Genomic DNA, 18,668 nt, shown 5'->3' with positions numbered 1-18,668 from the left:
CTATAAATTTTCTTGTAAGTACTACTTTCACCGCATCTCATAAATATTAGTGCTGTGTTTTCATTTTTGTTTAGTTTAAAATATTTTAAAATTTCTTTTGAGATTTCTTCTTTGAGTCATGTGTTGTGCAGAAGCAGTTAATCTCCATATATTTGAAGACTTTCTTGTTATCTTTTTGTTATTGATTTCTAGTTACATTCCATTGTGGTCTGAGAACAGACATTGTATAATTTCTACTTGTGTTAATTTGTTTTTTTTAATTTTTAATTTTTGTGAGTATATGGCAGGTGTATATATTTATGCGGTAATGAGACGTTTTGATACAGGGATGTGATGCGTAATAGTCACATCATGGAAGATGGAGTATCCATCCCCTCAAGCATTTATCCTTTGTGTTACAATCCAATTATACTTCTTTAGCTATCTTTAAAAGTACAATTAAATTATCATTGACTATAGTCATCCGTTGTGCTACCAAATACTAGCCCCTAGTCATTTGTTCTTTTTTTGCGTGCCCATCAATCATCTCTACCTTCCCCTCACACCCCCCACTACCCTTCCATCCTTCTACGGTCTACCTCCACGGGTTCAATTGTTGTGATTTTTAGACCCCACAAATAAGTGAGAACATGCAATGTTTATCTTTCTGTGCCCAGCTTAATTCATTTAACATAATGACCTCCAGTTTCATCCATGTTGTTATAAATGACTGAATCTTGTTCTTTTTTACAGGTGAATAGTACTCCATTGGGTATAAGTCACACATTTTCTTTATCCAGTCATCTGTTTTTGGACACTTAGGTTGCTTCCAAATCTTGGCTGTTGTGAACAGAACTGCAACAAACATGGGAGTGCAGATATCTTTTCAATATATTGATTTTCTTTCTATTGGAAATCCCAGTAGTAGGATTGCTGGATCATATGGTAGCTCCATTTTTTGTTTGTTAAGGAACCTCCAAACTCTTCTCCATAATGGTTGTACTAATTTACACTCCCACCAACAGTGTACAAGGGCTCCCTTTTCTCCACATCCTTGCCAACATTTGTTATTGTCTGTCTTTTGAATAAAAGCCACTTCAACTGGGGTGAGATGATACCTCATTGTAGTTTTAATTTGCATTTCTCTGATAATCAATGATGTAGAGCACCTTTTCATACACCTGTTTGCCACTTGTATGTCTTCTTTTGAGAAATGTCTATTCAAATATTTTGGCCATTTTTTGATGAGATTATTAGATTTTTTTTCCCTATGGAGTTGTTCAAGCTCCTTACATATTCTCGTTGATCCCTTGTCAGATGGATAGTTTGCAAATATTTTCTCCCATTCTCTGGGTTGTCTCTCCATTTTGTTGATTGTTTCCTTTGCTGTGCAGAAGCTTTTAACTTGATATGATCCCATTTGTCCATTTTTCCTTTGGTTGCCTGTGTTTATGGGGCATTACTCCAGAAATCTTTGCCCAGATTGATGTCCTGGAGAGTTTCCTCAATGTTTTCTTATAGTTCATAGTTTATTCTTTTAAATTTGTTAAAGTGCTTTTTACGGCCCCAAATGTGGTCCCTATCTTAGCGAATTTCTATGTGGTTGACAAAATGTGTATTCTGCTGTCGTTAGATGAAGTAGTTCTATAGATGTCAATTACGTCCAATTGATTGATGGTGTTGTGTATCACCAACTATGTCTTTACTGACTTTCTGCCTGCTAGGTCTGTCCATTTCTGATAGAGGGGTGTTGAAGTCTCCAACTATAATAGAGGATTTATCTATTTCTTCTTGCAGTTCTATCTGATTTTGCCTCATGTAGTTTGATGCTCTGTTGTTACGTGTATACACATTAAGGATTGTTATATCTTCTTGGATAATTGATCCTTTTATCATTATATAATGCCCTTCTTTATTCTTAATAACTTTCCTCACTTTGAAGTCTTCTCTGTCTGATATTAACATAGCTACTCCTCCTTTATTTTGATTCATGTAAACATGGTATGTCTTTCTCCATTTATTTACTTTTTAATTGGTATGTGTCTTTATATTTGAAGTGGGTTTCTTGTAGACAACATGTAGTTGGGTCCTGTTTTTTGATCCACATGATCATTTCTATTTTTTTTTTTTTTTGAGATGGGGTTTCACTGTTGTTGCCCAGGCTAGAGTGCAGTGGCGCAATCTCAGCTCACTGCAAACTCCACCTCCTGGGTTCAAGTGATTTTCCTGTCTCAGCCTCCCAAGTAGCTGGAATTAAAGGCGCCCACCACCACACTAATTTTTGTATTTATAGTAGAGACGAGGTTTCGTCATATTGGCCAGGCTGGTCTCGAACTCCTGACCTCAGATAATCTGCCCATCTCAGCCTCCCAAAGTGCTGGGATTAAAGGTGTGAGCCACTGAGCCCAGCCAACATCCACAGCTCTATCTTTTAATTCCTGTATTTGAACCATTGACATTCAATGTAATTATTGATATAATTGGATTACTGTCTGCAACATTTGCTTCTGCTTTCTATATGTTGCCCTTGTTCTTTTTCCCTATTTTGTCTTCCACTCTTTTTTTTTTTTTCTTTTTCTTTCCCCTTTTCTGGTCTTAATTGAGCATTTATATGATTTCATTTTTTTCTCCTTTCTTAGCATATTAGTTATACTTCTTTTTTCACTTTTTTTAGTGGTTGCCTTAGAGTTTGCAACATACATTTACAGCTAATTAAAACCTACTTTAAAATAATACTATACCACTTCACCAGTGGTGTGAGTACCTTGTAATAAAATAATCCTAATTCTGGCTCATGCTTGTAATCCTAGCACTTTGAGAGGCTGAGGCGGGTGGATCACCTGAGGTCAGGACAAGCCTGGCCAACATGGCGAAACCCCATCTCTATTAAAAATACAAAAATTAGCCAAGTGTGGTGGCATGCACCTGTCATTCCAGCTACTGGGGTGGCTGAGGGAAGAGAATCACTTGAACCTGAGAGGCGGAAGTTGCAGTGAGCCGAGCCCACGCCACAGCACTCCAGCCTGGGTGGCAAAGTGAGACTCCATTTCAAAAAAGAAAAAAAGTATCCTAATTCTTCCTTCCTGTCCCTTATATCATTGCTGTCATTCATTATGCTTCTATATAAATACATATAAACATACACACACACGAGGCATACACAGAAATCTGCATGATCAAATACAATTGTTGCTATTATTTTGAATGAACTGTTATCTGATAGAACAATCAAGAATAAGAAAAATAGAAGTTTTCGGCCAGGTGCAGTGGCTCATGCCTGTAGTCCCAGCACTTTGGGAAGCCGAGGCAGGCAGATCACCTGAGGTCAGGAGTTAGAGACCAACCTGGCCAACATGGTGAAACCTCGTCTCTGCTAAATATACAAAAAAAATTAGCCAGGCATGGTGGCGGTTGCTTATAGTCCCAGCTATTTAGGAGGCTGAGGCAGGCGAATTCCTTGAACCCGGGAGGCGGAGGTTGCAGTGAGCCGAGATCGCACCACTGCAGTCCAGCCTGGGCAACAGAGCAAGACTCCATCTCAAAAATAAAAGGAAAAATAGAAGTTTTCATTTTACTTTTATTTATTCCTTGTTCAGTGTACTTCCTTTCTTTATGTAGAGCTGATTTTCTGACCTATATTTTTTTATTTGTCTCTAAAGACCTTTTTTAGTATGGTGACTAACACCTGTAATCCCAGTACTTTAGGAGGCTGAAGCAGGCCAGATTTCCTGAGGCCAGGAGTTCAAGATCAGCCTGGCCAACATGGTGAAACCCCTTCTGTAATAAAAATACAAAAATTAGCTAAGTGTGGTGGTGCACACCTGTAATCCCAGATACTTGGGAGGCGGAGACACAAGAATCAGTTGCAACCAGGAAGCAGAAGTTGCAGTGAGCTGAGATCATAGCAGTGCACTCCAGCCTGGGTGGCAGAGAGAGAGACTCTGTCTCAAAAGAAAGAAAGAAAGAAGGAGAGAAAGAGAGACAGAGAGAGAGAGAGAGAGAGAGACAAAGAGGGAGGGAGGGAGGGAGGGAGGGAAAAACTATTTCTTGTGAGGCAGACCTATTGACAACAAATTACCCCAATTTTTCTGTCTGAGAAAGTCTTTTTCCTTCACGTTTAAAGGACAATTTTGCAGAATTCCAGGTGTTGGTATTTTCCTCTCAGCATTTTAAATATTTCACTCTACTTTCTTCCTGCTTATGTGGTTTCAGACGAGAAGTTGGATGTAATTCTTATCTTTGATCCCGTATAGATTGTTGTTTTTTCCCTGTGGCTTCTTTCAGAATTTTTTCATCATCTTTTATTTTTTGTAGTTTGAAAAATGATATGCCTTGTATAGGTTTTTCATGGTTGTTTTTTTTTTTTTTTGTCTTTTTGTTTTTTTGTTTGGGATTTATCCTGTTTGGTGTTCTCTAAGTTTCCTAGATCTGTGATTTGGTGTCTGACATTGATTTGGGGAAATTCTCAGTCATTATTGTTTCAAATATTTCTTCTGTTTCTTTTTTCTTTCTAGTGGTCACAGTATGCATATGTGATATCTTTTATAATTGTTCCACAGTTCTTGTATATGCTGTTCTGCTTTTTTCCAGTCTTTGTTCTGGTTAACTAGCTTCTCCTGAGAGCAAATCTTGTTAAGAAGAGCAGAATCCTCTGAGGAATTTCAAAATTGTTCCTTCTCTCCACCCCTGCAGGAAGCATGAGGGGGTTTTCTTTACTAATATTCTCTGATATATATTTACTGTGAGAACTGGTTCTGCTCCTAGAGGTAACACTCACAAAAGCGTGGGGATCCCCCTCCCCTCCCCATGACTCTGGAGTTTTTAACTCTCAGACTTTTCCACAATCAGCCTCTGGCAAATAATCAATTACAGTTCAGGATTTCCTTCCCCTGGCACTGGTTCCAGTGCAAGTTTTTGCCCCAGTATATTGTGATTCTCTGTAGTCGCCTACCTATTTGTCTCTCCAGTTGTGGGGGGCAACATTTTACCTTCCTTGTGAGCTCCATTTTTTAAATTTTTATTTTTATGTTTTACAAATCTAAGAAGAGTTGTTGATGTTTCAGTTTGCTCAACTTTTACCTACCCTCAGATATTTAAAAGAACATTCCCAATCTACAAAATGAGTAAATCTAACTTCTTATAATAAAATAATCAGGCTGGGTGTGGTGGTTCACGTCTGTAATCCCAGCACTTTGGGAGGCTGCGGCAGGCAGATCACTTGAGGTCAGGAGTTTGAGACCATCCTGACCAACATGGTGAAACCTCGTCTCTACTAAAAATACAAAAATTAGTTGAGCATGGGGGCACACACCTGCAATCCTAGCTACTTAGGAGGCTGAGGCAGGAGGATTGCTTGAACCCAGGAGGCGAAGGTTGCAGTGAGCCAAGATTGTACAACAGCACTCCAGCCTGGGCAACAGAGCGAGACTCCATCTCAAAAAAAAAAAAAAAAGGAAAAAAATAATTGATATAGCAAACTTCACTATTGTTTTATTCAAGAAATTGCCACAGCCACTCTAACATTCAGAACTACCACCCTAATCAGTAAGCAGCCATCAACATTGTGGCAGGACTCTCCACCAGCAAAAAATTACAACTTGCTGAAGGCTCAGATAATCATTAGCATTTTTTAGCAATAACATATTTTAAATTAAGATATGTACATTTTTAAAGACATATGCTTTTGTACACTTAAAAGACTACAGTATAGTATAAGCATAACTTTTTTTTTTTTTTTGAGGCGGAGTTTCGCTCTTGTTGCCCAGGCTAGAGTACAATGGTGTGATCTTGGCTCACTGTAAACTCCGCCTCCCGGGTTCAAGTGATTCTCCTGTCTCAGCCTTCCGAGTAGCTGGGATTACAAGTGCCTGCCACCACACCTGGCTAATTTTTGTATTTTTAGTGGGGCCAGGGTTTTGCCATGTTGGCCAGGCTGGTTTCGACCTACTGACCTCAGGTGAGCCACCCGCCTCGGCTTCCCAAAGTGCTGGGATTATAGACGTGAGCCACTGTGCCCAGCCCAAAGCATAATTTATATATGCACTGGGAAACTAAAAAAAAATGTGACTTTTAAAATTGTGATATTCATTTTATTGCAGTGGTCTGGAACCATATCCACAATATCTCTGTGGTATGCCTGCAATGGAACAAGATACTCCATGCAAATGTAACCAAAAGAGAGATGAGATGGCTATACTAATATCAAACCAAATAGAATTAAGTAAAAGACTGCTACAGGAGATCAAAGAAGACATTATATAAAGATATAGGGTGAATTCACCAAGGCATAAAACAATGATAAATATGTGCACCAAATATTAGAGCTGCAAAATATTTGAAGGAAACATTGATAGAAATGAAGGGAGAAATAGTTCTAAAATAATACTTGGAGGTTTCAACACCACTTTCAATAATGGATAGAACAACCAGAGAGAATATTAATAAGAAAATAGAGGACTTGAACAAAGTAATAAACCAAATAGAACAAATAGTCATATTCAAAACACTCCACCCAACAACAGCAGAATACAATTTTTTGTCAAGTGTACATGGAACTTTCTCCAGGATACACAATGTGTAGACCACAAAGCAATTCTTAATGAATTTTAAAAGATTGAAGTTGTACAAAATGTATTTTCAGATCATAATAGAATAAAGCTAGAAATCAGTAACAGAAGGAAAGCTGGAAATATAGAAATATATGAAAATTAAACAATACAATTTTAAACAACCAGTAGGTCAAGGAAGAAATCACAAGGGAAATTATAAAAAACCAAGAAGCAAATGAAAATAAAAGTACAGCATACCAAAACTTATGGAATGCAGTGAAAGCAGTGCTAAGAGAGAAATTTATAGCTAAAACCTACATACATTGAAAATGAAAAAAGATCTCAAATCGACAACTTAACTTTACACTTTAAGGAAAAGCAAAAACACAAATCCAGCAGAAGAAAGGAAATAATAAAGACCAGAATAAAGAAAAATAAAATCAAAACTAGAAAAATAAGAGAGAAAATTAGCAAAACTGAAAGTTAGCCCTTCAAAAAGATCAACATAATTGACAAATGATTAACTAAACTGATGAGGTAAAAAAAGAGAGAAGACTAAATTACTAAAATCAGAAATAAATGTATATATATTACTACCAATTTAAAGAAATAAAAGAGAATACTATGAACATTTGTATGTCAATAAATTAAATAGCTAGACAAAATTCTCACATTTCTGGAAACACATAACCCACAAAAACTGAATCATGAAGAAACAGAAAATCTGAGTAAACCTGTAGCTAATAAGGAGATTGATTTAGTAATCCAAAATCTCCCAACAAAGAAATGCCTGAACCACATTTCTTTACTGACTGATTCTACCAAATATTTTAAAGAGAATTAACACCGATCATTCTCAAACAGTTCTAAAAATTTGAAGAGAATGGAATACTGCCTGACTTACTCTATGAGGCCAGCATCAACCTAATACCAAAACCAGAAAACACACTACAAAAAAAGAACAGACACATATTCTTTATGAATATTGATGTTAAATCCTCAATAAAATAATAGCAAACTGGAATCAGTGGCATTTTAAAAAAGATTATATACCTTTAACAAGTAAAATGTATTCCTAAAATACAAGAATGATTCAATATATGAAGATGAAAAGAATACACATTAATGGACAAAGAAAAAAAAACACGGCCATCTCAGTTGATGCAGAAAAAGCATTTGGCAAAATCCAATCCTCTTTCGTGATAAAAACATTTAACAAAGTAAGAATAGAAGGAAACTACCTCATCATGATAAAAACCGTTGCTATGATTTTAATGATGATTCCCTTCCAAAATTCATGTTGAAACTTAATCCCCAGTGCAATTATAAGACGGGTAGCTTTTTGAAGGTGACTAAATCACTAGGGCTCTGTCCACATAAATAAGATTGGCTTCCTTATAAAGGGGCTGAAGTATGAAGGGAGCACTCTCTTGCCTTTCCACCTTCTAGGATGTGAGGATACAGCAACAGGATGCTATCTTGGAAAGACAGCGGCTCTCACCAGACACCAGAGGTGGTGCCCTGATCTTGGACTTCCTAGCTCCAGAACTGTAAAAAATAAATTTCTATTCTTTATAAAGTACCCAGTCTAAGGTATTTTGTTATAGCAGCACAAATGGACTAAGACAGCCATATATGAAAAATCTACAACTAATATTGGAGAATGATTGAAAATTTTCTCCCTAAGATCAGCAATAAAACAAGGATACCCACTTTGGGCACTGCTTTTTTTTTCTTTTTTCTTTCTTTCTTTCTTTCTTTTTTTTTTGGACTTAAAAGAGTCAAACTCTGCTGTTGCCCAGGCTGGAGTGTACTGGTGCAATCTTGGAACTGCAACCTCCGCCTCCCGTGTTCAAGTGATTTTCCCAACTCAGCCTCCTCAGTAACCAGGATCATAGGCTGCATCGCCACACCCAGCTAATTTTTGTATTTTCAGTAGAGATGGGGTTTCACCCTGTTGGCCAGGCTGATCTCGAACTCCTGACCTCAAATGATCCACCTGCCTTGGACTCCCAAAGTGCTGGGATTAGAGGGCGTAAGCCACTGTCCCCAGCCACACTTTTGCCACTTCTATTTAACATAGTATTGGAAGTTCTAGCCAGAGCAATTAGGCAAGGAAAATAAATGAGGCGTCCGGCAGGGCTCGGTGGCTCACACATGTTATCCCAGCACTTGGGGAGGCTGAGGAGGGTAGATCACGAGGTCAGGAGTTGAGACCAGCCTGGCCAATGTAGTGAAACCCCATCTCTACTAAAAATACAAAAATTAGCTGGGCATGGTGATGGGCACCTGTAATCCTAGCTACTCTGGAAACTGAGGCAGGAGAATCATTTGAACTCGGGAGGTGGAGGCTGCAGTGAGCCGAGATCATGCTATTGCACTCCAGCCTGGGCGACAGGGCAAAACTCCACCTCAAAAAAAAAAAAAAAAAAAAAAAAGAGGCATCCAATTGGAAAGGAAGAAATGAAATCATTTCTGTATGCAGATTGCTTGATCTTCTATGTAGAAAACCCTAAAGGTTGGTTTCATTAAAAGAAACTTTTAGAGCTAAACAACCCATTTGGGGCCGGGCACAATGGCTCACGCCTGTAATCCCAACACTCTGGGAGGCTGAGGCGGGATAATCACTTGAGGTCAGGAGTTGGAGACCAGCCTGGGCAACATGGTGAAACCCTGTCTCTACTAAAAATACAAAAATTAGCCAGGCATGGTGGCGCACACCTGTAATCCCAGCTACTCGGGAGGCTGAGGCAGGAGAATCCCTTGAACCCAAGAGGCAGAGAGTTCAGTGAGCCGAGATCACGCCACTGCAGTCCAGCCTGGGTGACAGAGTGATATGCCGTCTCAAAAAAAAAAAAAAATTCTACTTACGACAGCATCAAAAATAATAGAATATTTACAAAGTAACACAAGAAGCAAAATACTTTACATAGAAAACTATACAACATTTCTGAAAGAAATTTAAAAAGACATCATTAAATGCAAAGTCACCTCTAATTCATAGAATGGAAGACTTAATATTGACAGCATGACAATATCACCCAAAGCTATCTACATTCTGCATAATCGCCATCAAAATCCAACATGATTGTTTTTCATAAAAATAAAACCCATTATAAAATTCATAGGGAATATCAAGTGACCTTTAATTGCCAAAACAATCTTTTTTTATTTTCATTATTTATTATTATTTTTTGAGATGGAGTCTCTTTCTGTTGCCTAAGCTGGAGTACAATGGCCCGATCTTGGCTTACTACAACCTCTGCGTCCTGGGTTCAAGCGATTCTCATGCCTCAGCCCCCTGGGTAGCTGGGACTACAGGCATGCACCACCATGCCTGGCTAATTTTTGTAGTTTTAGTAGAGACAGACCATGTTGGTCAGGCTGGTCTTGAATTCCTGACCTCAAGTGGTCCATCCACCTCAGCCTCCCAAAGTGCTGGGATTACAGGAGTCAGCCATCATGCCTGGCTTACAAAACAATGTTAAAAAGAACAAAGTTGGAGGACTCATGCTTTTTTGTTGCAAAACTTACTACAAAGCTGTAGTAATCAAAACAGTGTGGTTCTGACTGGCATAAGGACAGACATATAGGCCACTACAGAACAATAAGTGTAGAAATAAACCTATATATTGATTTTCAACAAGGGTGCTAAGATCATTCAATTGGGAAAGGACAGTCTTTTCAAATTTTGGGGGGGAAAACTGTATATCTAAATGCAAAAGATTGAAGTTGGTCCTTACCTTATACAATATACACAAACTAACTCAAAGTGGATCAAAGACCTAAACAAAGAGTTAAAGTTATAAAACTGTTAGAAGAGAACTGTTAGAAGAAAAAGCCTCATGACATTCAATTTGACAATAATTTCTTCAGTATGACACCAAAAGCACAGGCAATAAACAGAAAAAACAAATAAATTGGACTTTATCAAAATTAAAACCTTTTGTATACATAAGGACTTTATCAGGAGAGTGAAAATGCAACCTACATGATGGGAAAAAATATTTGCAAGTCATATATCTGACAAGAGATTAATATCCAGAATATATAAAGAATGCCTACAACTCAACAACAAAAAATCAAACAATTCAATTCAAAAAGTGAAAGGCCGGGTGCAGTGGCTGACACCTGTAATCCCAGGAATTTGGGAGGCCAAGGTGGGCAGATCACCTGAGGTCGGGAGTTTGAGACCAGCCTGACCAACATGGAGAAACCCCATCTCTACTAAAAATACAAAATTAGCCAGGTGTGGTGGTGCATGCCTGTAATCCAAGCTACTCAGGTGACTGAGGCAGGAGAATCGTTTGAACCTGGGAGGCAAAGGTTGCAGTGAGCCAAGATCATGCCATTGCACTCCAGCCTGGGCAACAAGACAAAACTCTGCCTCAAAAAAAAAAGAGCGAAAGACTCAAACATTCTCTAAATAAGATATATGAATGGCCAATAAGCACATGAAAAGATGTTCAACATCCACTAATCATTAGGGAAATGCAAATAAAAACCTCAATGTGATACCATTTCACACTTGTTGGCATGACTACTATTATACAAAAAGGAAGATGAAAGAAAAAGAAAACAGTGTTGGCAAGTGTATTAGTCCGTTCTTGCACTGCTATAAATAAATACCTGAGACTGGGTAATTTATGAAGAAAAGAGGTTTAATTGGCTCATGGTTCTGCAGGCTGTACAGGAAGCATAGCAGCATCTGCTTCTGGGAAGGCCTCAGGAAACTCACAATCATGACAGAAGGTGAAAGCGAAGCAAGCAAGTCTTTCATGGCCGGAGCAGGAGGAAGAGAGGAAGTGGGGTGGTGCTACACACTTTTAAACAACCAGATCTCATGAGAACTTACTCACTATACAGTACCAAGTGGGGATGGTGCTAAGCCATTCATGAGAACTCCATCCCAGTAATCCAATGACCTCCCACCAAGCCCCACTTCCAACACTGGGGATTACAATTAGACATGAGATTTGGGCAGAGACACAGACCCAAACCATGTCAGCAAGGATGTCTAGAAATTAGAACCCTTGTGCCTTGCTGGTGGGAATGTAAAATGATACACCCTCTGTGGAAAACAGGATGGCAGTTCCTTAAAAAGTTAGATGTGGAATTTTCTTATGATCTAGCAATTCCACTCCCGGGTTTACATCCCAGTGAACCCATAGGGGAAAAAAAGTTGACAATATCATAAATTGAAAATGAGTTTTTGGCTCACTCTGTCACCCAGGCTGGAGTGCAGTGGTGTGATCTCGGCTCACTGCAACCTCCACCTCCCGGGTTCAAGCGATTCTCCTGCCTCAGGCTCCCACGCAGCTGGAATTACAAGTGTGTGCCACCATGACTGGCTAATTTTTGTATTTTTACCAGAGACGGGGTTTCACCATGTTGACCAGGCTGGTCTCAAACCCCTGATCTCAAGTGATCTGCCCTCCTATGGCTCCCAAAGTGCTGGGATTACAGGCGTGAGCCACTGCACCTGGACTTTGTTTTGTTTTCCTGAGACAGTCTCGCTCTGTCACCCAGGCTGGAGTGCAGTGGCGCAATCTTGGCTCACTGCAACCTCCATCTCCCAGGTTCCAGGGATTCTCCTGCCTCGGCCTCCTGGGTAGCTGGGATTACAGGCATGCTCCACCATGCCTGGCTAATTTTTGTATTTTTAATGGAGACGGGGTTTCACCATGTTGGCGGGGCTGGTCTCGAACTCCTGACCTCAGGTGATTTGCCTGCCTCCGCCTCCAAAGTATTAGGATTACAGGCATGAGCCACCGTGCCCGGCCAGAGTTTTTGACTTTTGATATTTTCAACTTATGATGGATTTATCTGGACACAACCCCATCATAAGTTGAGAAGCATACTGAATGTCTATCACTTCTGCACCACTGTAAAGTGGAAAAATCATAAGTCGAGCCATCGTAACTCTGGAACTATCTGTATATCTGAAAAAATTGAAAGCAGGGATCAGAATCTGGCACACCAACATTCACAGCAGCATTATTCACAATTGCCGAAAGGTATAAACATCTCAAATATCCATCAGCAGATGAATGGATGAATAAAATGTCGTATATACATACAATGGAATATTAGTAAGCCTTAGAGAGGAAGGAAGTTCTGACATGTGCTACAACATGAATGAACCTCAAAGGTGTTATTGCTAAGTGAAATAAGTCACACAAGAAAAAGACAAATATTGCATAATTCCACTTACATGAGGCACCTAACATAGGGAAATTCGTATAGGCAGAAAGTAGAATAGCGCTTACCAGGGGCTAGAGGGAGGGAGAATAGGGAGTTACGTTTTAATGGACACAGTTTCTGTTTGGATAGATGAAAAAGTTATGGAGATGAATAGTGGTGCTGGTTGCACAACAGTGTGAGTGTACTTAATGCCCCTGAATTGTACACTTAAACATGATTAACATAGTAAATTTTATGCTATGTGTATTTTACACAATTTTAAAAAGATGAACTATGAGTTAAAAGCATTAGGTAAATAAGTAGAATTTCAAAAAAGCATTTAAAAAATTATTTCCAAGTGTACTTTTCCAGGGTAGAATAGACACCATTGAAGTAAGATAGACCTATCGATTAGAATAGAGAAAGGAAGGCAAATGAAATAGAAATGACCAGAGTTTAAAAAAGATTAGACAGAAAGTGATAAACATGACAGGCAGGCACGGGAGATCCAATATGCACATAATTCATGTTCCTGAAGGAGAAATTTGAATAGAACAGAAAATGTATTTACAGATGTAATTTTAAAAATTTTCCAGAGTTAAAAGTATGAGTCTAAAAATTGAATGGGTACCTCATGTCCAAGGAAAATTGACTCAAAAATATATTCTTGTAATGTTATTGGACTTCAAAGATAAAGAAAGTATGCTTTAAGCGACTATGCAAAGTAATTAACTAAAAGGAGAAAATTAGACTGGCCTCCAAGTTGCCACAGCTATATTTGATATTTGAGGACAGATGGGAAAAGTCTATATAGTCTTCATGCAAAGAAACTGTGACCCAGGAAATTTTTACTCAGCTGAACTGTACTTCAGAGACAAGGCAACACAAACATGTTTTTTAATGTGCAAGAATTCAGGAAATATAGTTTCTACAACACTTTTTAAAAGATTCTAATAGAGGGTAAATGGAGAAAAGACACAAAGGGACTGGCGATGACCATCAAATCCATTTAAAGATGCAACTAAGATGAAAACAAACATGGCAATTATGGTTAAAGAACAAAAGGTAGGCCAGGCGTGGTGGCTCACGCCTGTAATCCCAGCACTTTGGGAGGCTGAGGCGGGTAGATCACATGAGGTCAGGAGTTCGAGACCAGCCTGGCCAACGTGGAGAAAGCCCACCTCTACTAAAAATACAAAAATTAGTTGGGCATGGTGGTGCACCTGTAATCTCAGCTACTTGGGAGACTGAGGCAGGAGAATCACTTGAACCTGGGAGATGGAGGTTGCAGTAAGTCAAGATTGAGCCACTGCACTCCAGCCTGGGTGACAGAGCGAGACTGTGTCTCAAAAAAAAAAAAAAAAAAGAGCAAAATGTGTATGTTATAAACTCTGACAGTGAAGGAGTGATATAACCAACAAAAGCTGAATGAGAAAAAGCAGAAGATAGGAGATAGGTCAAGTATGCTGGTGATATAGTTTGGCTCTGTGTCCCCACCCAAATATCATGTTGAATTGTAGTCCCCAGTGTTGGAGGTGGAGCCTCGTGAGAGGTAATTTGATCATGGGGGTGGTTTCTAATGGTTTAGCACCACCCCCCAAGTGCTGCTTCATAATAGAGTTCTCACAAAATCTGGTTGTTTGAAAATGTGTAACACTTCCCCTTTCTCTCTCTCTCTCTTTGCTGCCAGCCATGTGAAGATGTACTTGCTTCTCCTTCACCTTCTGCCATGATTGTAAGTTTCCTGAGGCCTCCCCAATCATGCTTCCTGTACAGCCTGTGGAACTGTAAGTCAATTAAACCTCTTTTCTTTATAAACTACCCAGGCTCAGTTAGTTCTTTACAGCAACGTCAGAACAAACTAATACAGCTGGTTTCCTGAATGTTTATAGCTGGTGGCCAGACTATATTATTTAAAGCTGGTAAATCAAGCATAGGGTCTAACTATATTTAAAGGCATAAAAGTAAAGCTTAAAAACAATATAATCCCTAAGTTGACTGGTATGAAGAGAGAATATATGCTGATTCCATCACGTTTATGGAAAGGAGTGAAAAAGATCAAAATCGCAGGTGGTTCGACCTTCGTAATCCATGCACTTTGGGAGGCTGAGGCAGGTGGATTCACTTGAGGTAGTTCAAGACCAGCTGAATAAATATGTAGTGAAACCCCAGTTCATGGGCTAAAAAATGGCTGTAAAAATTCAGCCAGGCTTGGTGGCACACGCACCCCACACCCAGTGCAACTCAGGAGGTTGGGAGGTGGGAGAACTCACTTGAATCCCAGGAGGCAGAAGTTGCAGTGAGCCGAGATCGTGCCACTGCACTCCAGCCTGGATGAGAGTGAGATCCTGTTGAAAGGAAGAAAGGAAGGAAGGGAGGGAGGGAGGGAGGGAGGAGTGGAAGGAGGGAGGGAGGCATGGAAAGAAAGAAAGAAAGAAAGAGAAAGAGAGAAAGAAAGGTGGCTACAAAGGAAGGAAAGAGAGAGAAAGAAAGGAAGGAAGGAAGGAAGGAAGGAAGGAAAAAAGAAAGAAAGGAGTTAAAAAATACTCTCAGGAAGATCCTAGGAAAAAGTGCAAACTATGATAAGAGTATCTAACTGTATTGCAAACATAACATTGTAAGAAAGAAGCCAGGCACGAAAGAGTATTATTCATATAAATTCCACTTACAGAAGTCAGCGTGGTGCTTACCTTATTGGAAGAGAAGGAGTATTTGCTGGGAGAGGCATGAATGGGGTTTCTGGGATGCTGGTACCATTCTGTTTCTTGATCTGGGTGCTAGTACTGGGTGTTTGTGAAAATTGGTCCAGTGGCACACCAAGGCTGTGTGGTTACACATACATGCATGATACACTTCTATACAAAATCTTACATAACTATATGAACAGAAAAAAAAGACTTTTTTTGTTTCTTTTATTGTCTTTATTTCCTTTTGATTTTGTATTGTGCGTTTTTTCTTTTTCTTTCCATTGGTTCATAGCCGATAGCTTTACATTTTATCATCATTTCTTGTATCAAATAGCTTTTTTGCTGGGAACTGTGGTTCATGCCTGTAATCTAGGCACTTTGGGAGGCCAAGGCAGGCAGATCACTTGAGGTCAGGAGTTCAAGACCAGCCTGGCCAACGCGGCGAAACCCCATCTCTATTGAAAATACAAAAATTCGCCAGATGTGGCAACGCGTGCCTGTCATCCCAGCTACGGGAGGCTGAGGCAGGAAAACCGCTTGAACCCGAGAGTTGGAGGTTGCAGTGAGCCAACATCATGGCACTGCACTCTAGCTTGGGCAACAGAGTGAGACTCCATCTCAAAAAAATATATATATATATTGATCAGGAACTATGTGCAGGAACAATGATCAGGAACTATTTTTAACATAAAACCTGTTATTTAAAAGAGTTAGACTCCAAGAAGAATGTTATCAGGAAATTTTATCCAAAGTTGACATTTAAATCTACCCCCAAGATTTGCTTTTTTCTTCTCATAATTATATGTCATTTTTTTGTTTTTATTTTTCTTTTTTATAAGAATACCATGTAAAGGAAATGTAAATAATTATTATCCATGAAGCTCCTTTTAGGATTATCCAAGCTCACTCAAGTTGATCCCAGTGAGTTATACAAATATCCTTATTTTTATGTTTACCAAGGTGGGACGAAGCTTAGGAAGCATGGCTGATTTAACACAATTTGCTTGTAAGGTCGGAACATGGAACTTTGTGTATCGCTATATTCTAGTGTCTTGGTATCCTAAGATCACATCAGTTCCTGCCCCTCTCAGCTTTGGATTGACTTAGATGCGCCCAGAATGGCCACTGCTTTCCTGGAGAGGACAGTGGGTGCCTTGCCCTGCCATTGGCCTGCCTTCAGAGTGAACTTACCTCCAAAGACAAAAATATGAAGTTGACCACCTTAAAAACCTCTCAGTGGCTCCCCATGCCTACAGGATAAAGTCCCATACTCTTTAGGACAGCATACTACCCTGTCCTTCCCTTCAGAATCCTCTAAGCAAGAGACAACATCAAAAAAGAAGTACAGTTGGAAGTCAGGGCTTGGAGAAGAATCAACAAATGAAAACTAAGGGGACGGAATGCAGTCATCTCCCTGTGTTTGAACAACGTGGTCACATAATCTTTGTTCCACCTTCACTCACATAAGGGTGGGGACTTGAAAAAAATGCCTTCCCTACTGAGTGTGTAATTTGGCTTATGTTATTTGGGCTTATGTTATTTGGCAGCTCTCATGGAAGAGCTGGGTTTCGAGTCACTTCTGTCTTAAAGAATAGTAAATCACTAGTACCCTAGCGGGAGGTATCAGTAGAAGGCACAGGTTTAAACTGGACTTGATGGTGGGCATGAATGTAATAGGTCAAGGCAGAGGCATCAGGCAATGATCAGAAGCTCGTAATCATTGGAGCTGAGAGAGAAGGAGGAGGCAGGGAGAAGGAGGTTTGTTTGGGAAGAAGGTGGAGGGTGTCAGCTGAACTGGCACCAGTGACTGATAAATTTATCAGTCTCAGCACTAAATGATTACAGAAACATCACACCACAGGGCGCCCCATAAAGCACCATTATGACTATTTTAAATGCCAGCAAGAAGGGTTGCCTTGTGTATGGCCCTGTAGTGGGCTGTACAGGCAGACAAGGCAATGACATCCCGCCTTCTTCAGGCTGAGGCTCTGAAGTCAGCATATAACGAAAAATCAGAAACAGTTAAAACCACCCTTGAAAACGTCTTGGGAAGGTGACATGTTGAAGAAAATAGATATTTTCTCAGGAACTCCAAAAGAGCCAGTTTTTCTTCCAGCACTGGGATTAATCACCATGAATTCAATGCAGTATCTATCTAACTAATCTGAAATTCTGCACAGGTTTGTCTCTTCTCTCCCATTCAGTAACTGATTCAATCATTCGTTTAGATCAGTGTGGACTGGTGGGTATTTATTTTGTACTTTGGGTTATAATCCAATATTACTTTATTTTGTTGCTCAGATGTCTCCAGCTTTGGCCGTTGGGAGATCTTTCAGCTCCTCTGCTTCTCTGACAGACCCTCATCAATGTGAATTTTCCTTGTTTAACACTTGTCTATTTTCTGGCACTGCACAATATTCTGGGTTAATCTTGTATATTTCCTGCCCAAGTCTCAGAATCTGCCATTTCTCCAAGAATCCAAGGTTCTTTTTATTGTAGAATATATTGGAATCCAAGATGTAGGTCCTGGCATGCTTGCTGCTACTGGGACTTTGTTTCTTTTGGGCCCTCTCAGCTGACAAAGCACAGAAATATATGCATGTATACTTATCTGTGCATGTTACATATCTACAAACATTTCTGTATGTAATTACCTGAATCTATATTGACTAAAATGTGAGACATTGCTGATGTCTCCAACTCTAGTCCATTACCACATGGATTATTCTAACTTCCTTTGTTTATTGGTAAATTCCTACTCCATCAGTGAGGAATCAGGCTCCATCTTCCACCATCCACTTGTGCAATTGTTTGATTCCAGTATACATGTATAGCAGTCTCAGGATTGTTTACCTATAGCCTGTGGGAAACAACTTTACCTACTAGAGTACCATGTTTTTTGCAGTTCCTATTGCTTTTGACTTTATAGACCTCATTTATTCCAAAGTTACCAAATCAGCACCTTTGCCTTCCACCCCTTCAGTGATATCATTTCATATGTTTGCAATACAGTTAGATGCTCTTATCATAGCTCGCACTTTTTCCTAGGATCTTCCTGAGAGTATTTTTTAACTCTTTTCTTTCTTTTTTTCTTTCTTCTTTCCTTCTTTCCTTCCTTCCTTCCTTCCTTCCTTTCTCTCTTTCTCTCTCTCTTTCTTTCTCTTTCTCTCTCTTTCTTTCTTTCTTTCCCTTCCTTCCTTCCTTCCTTCCTTCCTTCCTTCCTTCCTTCCTTCCTTTCTTCCTTTCAACAGGATCTCACTCTCATCCAGGC

General features: G+C 39.5%; 1 long non-coding RNA gene across 1 annotated transcript; it reads left to right on the top strand.

Moving 5' to 3' along the window:
* Window positions 1–16,004: 16,004 nt before the first annotated feature.
* Window positions 16,005–17,781, top strand: LOC116270782. Its single transcript, XR_004179003.1, has 2 exons — window positions 16,005–17,577; window positions 17,699–17,781. It is a non-coding gene; the product is annotated as an uncharacterized LOC116270782 (long non-coding RNA).
* The last annotated feature ends 887 nt before the right edge of the window (window positions 17,782–18,668 follow it).

The sequence above is a fragment of the Papio anubis genome, chromosome 16 (genome assembly GCF_008728515.1).
Source record: "Papio anubis isolate 15944 chromosome 16, Panubis1.0, whole genome shotgun sequence".
In the NCBI taxonomy this organism is placed as follows: Eukaryota; Metazoa; Chordata; class Mammalia; order Primates; family Cercopithecidae; genus Papio; species Papio anubis.
The sequence above is the reverse complement of the archived record's forward strand: the minus strand, read 5'-3'. Positions and strand labels throughout refer to the sequence as shown.